The following is a 10,639-nucleotide window of genomic DNA, read 5'->3' as shown; positions in this document are numbered from 1 at the left end:
TTTGAAATGTAAGGTATACAATTTTTGCATCATTTTAAAGAAAGAAATTTTACATGGCAAAATACAGAAGTTGAGCAAAATCGGTCGAATAGTTCCCGAGAAATAGAATTTCAAAAAAGTCAGATACTTAAAACTCGATTTCTCAGGAACTATTCGATCGATTTTGCTCAACTTCTGTATTTTGCCATGTAAAATTTCTTTCTTTAAAATGATGCAAAAAATGTATACCTCATAATATAAAATTTTTTCAACCACTGTTAAATAAAATAATAAATATTTACTAAAAGCTTTTTTTTTTTTTGCATGGAATTATCTTGGGATAAACGGATTTTGTAATTGTTGTTCAGAGTATTTTTTTTGCCACACTGTACATATTTGTATTTATTAATGTAATAGCGCTATTCTTTTCCAAAGAATTATTTATTATAAAATATTTGTTATGTAGAAAATTATACGATTTAAATATATTTTTTGCACAAATGTTACATTTCCTGGTCAGGTACCCGGAACTAACAAAATTTCTAATAATTTGTTCGCTGTTGATTTTAAAGTTTAATTTTAAATAATATATTTATTCTTAATTTTATTATTAATAATACAATTCATATTACAGGGATGAGAGTAGTCAGAAAGTAAAAAAGAGGAAATCCAAGAATGAGTATCTATATATATAAACAGAAATTAGACAAAAAAAGTGCGATTTTTTTAAACTTGTAAACCATGTGATTATAAATCCCGATATCAGGGTTTTAAAAGCTCGTAAATACAAATCGCGATATTGTTTTCTTAAATCTCGTAAATAAGAATCGCAATGTACAATATTTAAATCGCCTGAATAAGAATAGCAACGTTCAACTTTTAAATCAGGTAAATACGAAAATCGATGTTTGATAAAAAANAAAAAAAGCGGAAATCCGCGGAAGAATCTCATTACTGATAGAATTACTAATAATGATAGGAGTTGTAATAATGAATTATACTTATAGTTATTATTAAATTATATACTTTTGTTTCAGATTTTCTTTCCCCCTATTTTCGGTAGATTACACTTTGAAAATTTGTAGGGATAGTTTGAAATTTTTTGTGTATATTTGATATCATAACTTGCTATGTGCTACAATTTAGTATGTAGTTGATTTAAGTTAGGCATCTCAAAGCTACCCCGCTCCAGAAGTAACCAAAGTGCTCAAGGTAATGACTTTTTGGCACAGAAACATTTTTATTTTAAATTTCTCTAAAATTTAAAATAAAGTTTTACTTACCTTAAAAAAATTGTGCATATATATATATATTGTATAAATTTTAAAATATTCAGAGCTCTAAATAGCAGTTTAAAGAAGATATCATTAAAAAAAAAGTGTCCCTAAATAGCTCCACTTGCTGATTATAAAGATGTAATTTCGCAATCGAAATTAACTTTTTTATAACAGCTGAATAATGACTTTATAATTTTCAATTTACTTAAACTCTTATCAGTAAACGTTACGCAGATCTTAAAAAAAAGTGAAAGAAAGTAAAATATTATTCAGTCCTTTCAGTAAATAATGATTGATGACTTCCCATGTGTGATCTTTTTTTTACCCATTGGCAAAATGGGTCTTAGTTTGGGCTTGATGGCGTACACACACTTTCTAACTGTGTTCAAGAGTAATAGTAAACAGTGCGTTGCTATGGCGACCGCTGCTTTTATTTTCACTAGCAGACATTAATGTATTTACATAATAATAATTTAAAGTATTTTTATATTATTAACGTACAATTACTAGCTTGACGGTGATTTTATGAATGCTGAGGAAGGAAAAGTATTTTGTGAAACACGTACATAAGCAGGATTTGAAAACCAATCCGACGACAAAGATCGATTCACACAGTTTTTGCAACCCATGATTTGAAGTGTTGTGGCGTTTAAAAGGCGATTTTCTATTCAACGGATTCCACTTAAAATTACTTTGCTGTTGTAATTTTATACAGCAAATAAACACAATCAAAATTTTATGCATAAATTTAGCTGTTTTTAGTTGAAAATGTATGTAGCGTGATAGTGTAACACTGGATGTTTTGCTCTATTCTTGCTTTCCATGCAGATTTCTTTTAGGGTTAAGAATTATAAAATAAACAGTAGATACTAGTTTACAAGATAAAGGTGTATGCATTGCTTTTTTAATTATGTCCAGTGTTTATGAATTTAAAACCTGTATTGTGTTGTTTAATCATTTCAAAAGGCGATTTTCTATTTAACGAATTTATTATCGGGATTTAGCAACTTCGTTAAATAGAGGTTCGACTGTAAATATAAGTTTCAAAGAGCCTACCAGGATGCAAAAACAAAGGCTTTGCACGTGGAAGAAGCTACGAATTGCTTACAGCTTGAGTCTTTCCAAAGCGCTAAACACGAGATTCTTCTTCAAATGGATGGAATTCACTGGATTTGCGATTTGGACTGTATAGTATTCTCAACCAAGATTTGCAATAGTGTGTGTTTCTCACTGTAAACCAGCTGAGAGAAAGCCTCAAATATCTTTCTTCTATTTCCACAAGGTGTAATAGTACTCTGAGTGCCGCGATGGCTCAGGGGAAAGAGCTTTCCCCTTCCAATGAGGTGAACCGGGGTTCGATCCCGGTGATGGCTGGTCGATACGAATTCAGTACACGGCTTGCACCGACCACAGTGGTAGACGGATCGTGGGTTTAGTCCCTTTGCCGTCAGACTAACCGTAGGGGGCTCTCGTGGTCTTCCTCTCCATGTAACGCAAATGCGGGTTAGTTTCATCAAAAAAGTCCTCCACAAAGGCAAATTTATCCCAATACTGGGTCCAGGAGTTCTCTCGTCTTCTGGATTGGGTTCAAAATGACAAGGCTACGGAGTTGAACATTAGTAGTTATAAGCCCAAAAAATTGGGTCGGCTGTTTAACGACGGTCATAAATTATAAAATAAAATAGTACTCCAAGCATTGATGGTTTTAACCTACAAAAAGTCCAGCGACAAAAATGTGGTACCAGAAAGGGCCTTCAGCACGATCACGCTCGAACTATACTGTCTTTCCCCATTCAACAGGGCTGTTCCATTTCCTGGGAAAGGGGGAATTTATTTTCAGTCTCTCCTCGTACTAAAGTCAAACAATCCAATTTGGCATGAACTGGAAGTTCTGACAGTACAAATAATGACATGACTATAATGTCTTATTAAACAAGAATAATGAACATGTTTTTTTATTCATTTAGTCGATTACATTTATAACACATATTATAAATACAGTGATGTGTACATTTTATGAATATGCATGCATATTTTGTACAGGATGCAATGAACATCTGAGGTGTAACAAACATAAGTTATCATCCATCACTGATTAAATCAGTGGCTTAAAGTTGCCACCAACTGACCCAAAGCAATATTTTGAGTGATGCCATCTCCGATTGCTCGTGAAAGCATAACAACATGCTGGTTAACAACTTTGTAACTATAAGACAAGTTTACATTTTGTTCAGGGCAAATTGTATTATCATGGCTGCTAGCCGCAAAGAAAAAACTGCAATTCAGTAACAATGTTAAAAGTCAGTGTATAATATATATAACAAATCATAGTTGGACTCTTAAAACAGATGCTTAACAAGTTATTATCAACACAATAAGCACCGGCCATTTCTTAAAATACTTTTTCACGTATGCCAACTTTAGAAGCAGCAAAATATATTCTTTTTCCACCATTCATTTTATATGCTAATAAGAGAACTCCTTAAATTGGAGCAAATTTCAACCAGCAAATATATATATATAAAAAAAAAAAGATGAAGCGGATCTGAGTAAAAACAAAGCCAATACAAACAGATTGGCATGAATCTAACAAGGGAACTTCATGAAATCACCAAATTTGATAATTCTTTGCATATCCCTGCCTTTCAATAAAAAACATTTCACATTACACTTTTATATTTTTAATTTTCTTAACAAAAACATGTTAAAAACAAATGTAGTTCAAAAATTTAAGAAGCGAAACCGCTCCACTTGAAATATTGCTTTATATGAAACACATGTTTGTTCCTGTGAGTCAGCAATCAATTAACCCATTCCTTCTCGCTCCCGTGAAAATGACGAGGTGAGGTTTCGCCCTCTATTTCTCACTCCCAAGAAATTTCCGGGCCGGAATGTTCAGTAGTAAAGTGATAATAAAAATAACATTAATTCACTTCTTTTGCCCGGAAAACATTTTATTTCTCATTTTACACACCAGATGGCAGTACCAGGATATTTTTAAGGTAATTGTAGATAGTTTATTTTAAACTAGATGTCAGCACTAATCTAATACGTGTATTTGGTAAAATAGGCACTTTTATGACCATTTTCTTGATAATTCATCGATCGTTAAAGGGTTAATGTAGTACATAACATAAATTAATAGATAAATTGTTTTCATGATGTATAGGAAAAGACGCAATTCGGTTTACATGAAATAATTATGACAGTCCAGCTTTCGTGTTATAGAAGTTCGACTGTATCATTAAAATACAGTAAAAAATTATAAAATTAGTTTTCCCAAGGAAAATCTGAAATCCTGCTATAATTTAATTTTATTAAAGATGACAAAGTTTACAAAACTTCGAATGCTTTTTTTAATTCAAAAATATTATACACTTTATCATAATTTTTTTAAAGACAAATTGATATTGTTTTTATTGCACTACAAAATAATCGAATTTATGTGAAGATTGAAACTCATTGTGTATCATAGTAATTTTTTTTTGTTTTGAGGTTCTCTCAAATTAATAAAATGCATAATTATATAACTAAAAAAGTTAAACATTAGACTACAACTCACTGTGAGGTCTTAAATATGTCGTGCCTCACATAAATCGGAACTAAGAACCTGCTGACACGCTGTTGGCAATTTGCACGAGTAGCAAAAGCATTTTCACACACGTGGCACGTCTCTTTCAGTGTGCAAATGCTGATACTTTATTAAATATCTAATAATAATTTTTTTTACACAATAAAAATTTTACAATGAACCAAAAATTATAAAATTTGGTGAAAACAGTTGGTGAGGTTCCCCTAGTGGGTCAGTTATGGTAATTTATAATTTATCAATTAAATTATCATAAAATCTTGAAGAAAAAAAATCAAACGTAGTACAGCTTTGTTATTTTCTCACACTATCAGAATAGGCAATTTTTAAATGAATGATAAATAAAAACGACAAAATTAATAAATAAATCATTTTTATCTACCGAAATGATCGAATTATTTCAATTTTTGTAACAAACAACATGATATGTAATTACTCCACATAAAATTACTTTTCTAAGGTTTTTCACATTAGAAATTTAAAAAGAAAATTGTCAAAATAAAATAAATGTTTACTATGAAACCTCCTACATAACTTAAATAAGTCACTTGTCTTTCTTGTATTTCAATTTTTTTTAAAAATAAACTAATATTTTTTTGTAATCTTATGTTTCTGTTACTTTTTTAATTTTGAAAATAAACTAACACTGTTTTACATAAATTTTGAAAATTTTCCAATATCGTTATGAATCCTGCATTTTACACAAAAGAATTTTTAGACATAAATATAGATAAAGCTTGGTTGTAAAAAATTCACTTTCTTACAATGAACTATTATTAAATTATTTAAAGATGTACATAAACTATGTGAATTCAAGAACTAAGAATAATTTAGAGATTTAATCATACATACACATGCAACCTGAAAAAATAAATGCTCACTATAACTAGTGCTGTCATTGATTATTAAAATTACAGATTGAAATTACTCCAATTATTTAAGAAATTATCTAATATAGTGTATAAAATTATATTGAATACAATAAACAGTGTGTTTTTTCTTATTCCTTCCCCAAATCAAATTATTCCAATTTCACACAATTACCCCTGTGGCAGAATTTTTTCGAGCTGTCTGCAACAAACCCTCTAGCAACAATATCTTTCTGCAAGATATTTTTAATAATAACAAACATATATGTTATCAATTTAAAAAAAAAGCGCTGAGATTACAGAGAAAAAAAACTTTATAAATTTTTTTTAATTGAACATGGTAATAATTTTGCATTTTGTTGGGGGGAACGCACAAATCACTTCCTTCTTCGCATTTTATAAATAATCATTGCAATGAAAAAAACAAAACATGAAATACGTAGAAATAATTGCCGGAAAAAAGATCGACTACGAACTCACGCGAATTGGGCTCCTCAAATGCATGTTTAGTTTCGAGATTAGGTTGTTGTGATAAATAATGTCGGATTTAAAAACTATAGAGAAATCAATAACAATAACTGCCAAAAATTTGATAGAATTATTGCCTTAAAAAGTAAATATTCAAATTCCCCATATTGTATGAAATATATTGGGATATTTAAAATCCACTTGAAAATCAATATCAATAACTGCCGAAAATAGAATCGAAAGACGACACTATCGGCGTAAATCTAGTCGGTCAAAAAGTGATTTTCTAAATGCATCATTCAAATATTATGTGTAAATTTCTATAGAAAACAGGGGTGATCTCACGTCGAAATTCCAGGAAAATTTCCAGGAAAAAAAGTTTAAATTGAAGAAAATTTAAACAAGGTTTTTTTTCCTTTTTCTCAATATTTCTTAGTTTACTTAAAATATATTTAAAATTTTACACATACTTATGATGACCTAGAGAAGTAATTAAAATTTACAAATATGTCTTTCTGTCTTGAGTTTATGTTTATAACAGCTATTTACTGATAAAAAATGAATATTAATCATGAATATATGCTTATAAAGTATCTCTCTGGCTCTTCCTTACAAACAAATAAAATAAACTGTGTTTTTAAGTTCTACCCTTGAAAATTTGATTTCCGGAAACTTCTGTGATCAATGATTTTTTTTAAACGCCTGGACCTTTGATCTCTGGAAACTTCCAGATTACTGTTAGCAAAAAATCTGGATTTTTTTTCGGAGCACTATCAGCCCTAAGAAAAGAAAAGTACTGTTTCTACAAGAAATGAAGAGTTTTTTGCTTTTCAAAAGAATGCTATGTAACGTTCTGCGACAATGTCGCCGTGATTCTGCCATGGGGACAATTACTACTTCAAGCAATTTAATTTCAGAATAAGATATTTAGAGAGGTTACAATTAAAACTGAATTCTTTATTTTAATTATGGGTGCAGAGAACATGCAGCCTACAATGACAAATGAGCACCCCTATCGAGCAAGCAGAATATCAGGAATATAAATTATCACCATGGCAAAAATGTATATTTCCGATATTCAATAAAAATCATGTGAAGAAGCAAGCACACGTCATTATTAAATAATTTTAAATTAAAGTAATTTGTTATCAGAAAATTCTAATAAGGATGTTATGCTATGTTTCATAACACACAAGAATAACATTCCTTATTTTCTCTATAAATGTTAAACCAGGGTGCATAGCCAGATTTTTTTTATCAAAAAATAAGTACATTTTAAGTACTTTTTAAGCACTCAAAAAATATTTTTAATCACTTTCCAATAAAAAAAAATTCATAACTAGGACATGTGAAGTAACAAAAATTATTTTTTCTATCCTATTAAAATTCTTAATTTATAAACATAAAATCGATAAAATTCAAAAACATTTTAGATAATCATGATAAAATAACTAGTTTCTGATATATATTGCAGAGAAAATGATAAAAATCATGCATTTTTTTGTAATTTAGAATGACAATCGATACGACAAAGAAAAAAATCTCTTCTTAAAAGATAAAAAATTAAGCACTTTTTACAAACACCAAATAAAAAAACACCTTTAAGGGCTTTTAAAAAACATTAATCAAAAGTAAGCACCTTTAAGCACTTTTCAAAAATGCTATGCACCCTGTACACACATTTTATAAATATAATTCATAATTTTGTTAATGGCCCTGAGAGATTTAAAAAAGATAAATAATGCATTACAACAATAGGTTTATTTGTTAAGGTAAAAACCCAAAGTCTAGTAAATCCTAATTTTAAGATCCCATTTCGATTTTTTACCGAGTCTTTGAGGTAAAATCTGGGAATTGCCGAACCTCTTTGGTGAATCCTAGGATTTGCCAGATTTTGGGCATTTACAAGTATATATTCAGTCAGTATACTGTAAGATCAAATAAAGAGGTCAAGAGTTACAACAGATCTGGAATTGCTGAGTCACTTTGGTGAATCTTAGGATTTGCCAGATTTTGGGCATATACAAGTATATATTCAGTCAGTATAAGAAAGATCAAATAAAGAGGTCAAGAGTTACAACAGAAATCTGTAAAACAATACAGCAAATAAATTCTAAAACACCTTACAGATGAATTCAGTGTAGGTTGCACAGAGTGAACAATTTTGTGCAGTCACAAAATCATACTTACTCATCTAGAGAATTGTCTAAAGCAGAACGTCTAAGTAAAGACAGCTATATCAGTCATTTACAGCTTAATAAACGCAACGAATGTGTATATTCATACCAATCTTTAATTTCAGGGTAAAACTTCACTTTCTGTCAATGCAAAGTTTATAGTTAGTATACACTATCCGGACACTCGGTTGTAATGGTAAAACTTTACTTTCTGTCAATGCTAAGTTTATGACAAGTATACACTATCTGGCCATAAGTATCCGGACACCCGGTTGTTATGGTAAAACTTTACTTTCTGTCAATGCAAAGTTTATGGCAAGTATACACTATACGGCCAAAAGTATCGGACACTCGGTTGTTATGGTAAAACTTTACTTTCTGTCAATGTAAAGTTTACGGCAAGTATACACAATCTGGCCAAATGTATCCGGACACCCGGTTGTTATGCTAAAATTTTACTTTCTGTCAATGCAAAGTTTATGGCAAGTATACATTATCTGGCCAAATGTATCCGGACACCCGGTTGTTATGCTAAAATTTTACTTTCTGTCAATGCAAAGTTTATGGCAAGTATACACTATCCGGCCATAAGTATCCGGGCACCCGGTTGTTATGGTAAAACTTTACTTTCTGTCAATGCAAAGTTTATGGCAAGTATACACTATCCGGCCAAAAGTATCCTGAGATACAGTTGTTAGGGTGGAAGAAGCATAATGGTGTGGGGGTGCTTCTCGTGGTTTAGCCCGTGTCCGTTAGTTCCTGTGGTTGAAAATATGAACTCGGAGATGTATGTGGACATTCTGGACAATGCTGCACTCCCAACTCTATAGCAATATTTCGAACAGGAATAGCTTTAGATAATACGTGGGAAGAAAGTAAGTAGTACAACCTTCTATCATGAACAACTGAATAATAGAGCATCCTGGAATTAAAATGAAGTGGAACAGATGTCTGCAACCCTTCAATGTATGGACAGTCCTTAAAAGTGGCTTTCATTTTCTGATGAGGTCAATTTAATAGCACATGTTAAGATGCCTATAATGGTCAAATCAAAGCTTTCCATAACGTGGCAACTATATTAAGGAATAAAGCTTGTTTCCATGAGATTAAAATGAAGTGGAACAGATTTCTGCAACCCTTCAATGCATGGACAGTCCTTAAAAGTGGCTTTCATTTTCTGATGAGGTCAATTTAATAGCACATGTTAAGATGCGTATAATGGTCAAAACAAAGCTTTCCATGAGATTAAAATGAAGTGGAACAGATGTCTGGAACCTTTTCGCGCATGAAAAATGAAGTCAACTTTACAGATGCATAGTGGTCAAACCAAAGCTTTCCTTATCAGAGTTCTGAGCAAACTTTTACAAAAGTATCATTCATAAATGAAGATTTTGTCTTGAAAGTGTGTGATAGGACCTTCTACGTGAAACAACAAAATAATGAAATTCCTCTGTAACTGCTCTCTGGAAAGCGCATCATGAAGTTAAATTGCAATATAAAATTTTTCTTTAAAGCACACAAGCATTAACAGCAACATGAGATGAAACTGAATTAAGATACCAGCATTTTGGATTCCACATTTGCCAGATAAGAATTACTATTTTTTTAATCTCTTTCTTCGGGCATTGTTCCATACTATATGTGTGAGATGAGTATAAAAGAGAGAAGTGGTTGACATCTTCTGAAAGGATGATTTTTATCTCTCCTTTAATGACTAGTTTGATCACTTGTAATATGCATTATTCTGAATATTCAAAATATCTTTGAGGAAACTAAATTTATTTATTTTTTAAAAAAAAAATGTTTTAGCTATTACTAATGGACACTAAAAAAAAAATAATAATAATATCATAACCCTTATTTTAAACATCCATATACAAAAAAAAAAAAAAAAAAAAGACAACACTTCAAAAATTAAAATACACCATCATGTTACTCACTCTGTAAGAACAGCATATCTTGTTGGCACAAGGAAATTTTTTGTATCAAAATTTTTAACCTCCTAAATTATAAAATTAGCCTTAATTTTTAAAAAATAAAATCCCAAAATTTAGTTCAATACAATATTAAAACAATCTATAATCTTTTTTTAATACACATCTTTCTTGATCCAGATATACTAATTTGAATATTTAGAACAAGAATAAACAGAAATTCAAGCTACCTTAAAATTAAAAGTGCATAGGTATGGTAAATGCTTAATTTTCGGCAAGTCAAGGGTGATTGTGAGCCCAGCTTAAAAAACCTGGAAATTTCTTGAGTAAAATCATTAATGTTGCA

The sequence above is a fragment of the Parasteatoda tepidariorum genome, chromosome 10, assembly GCF_043381705.1.
Source record: "Parasteatoda tepidariorum isolate YZ-2023 chromosome 10, CAS_Ptep_4.0, whole genome shotgun sequence".
NCBI lineage: Eukaryota > Metazoa > Arthropoda > Arachnida > Araneae > Theridiidae > Parasteatoda > Parasteatoda tepidariorum.
Note: the sequence above shows the minus strand (reverse complement) of the source record.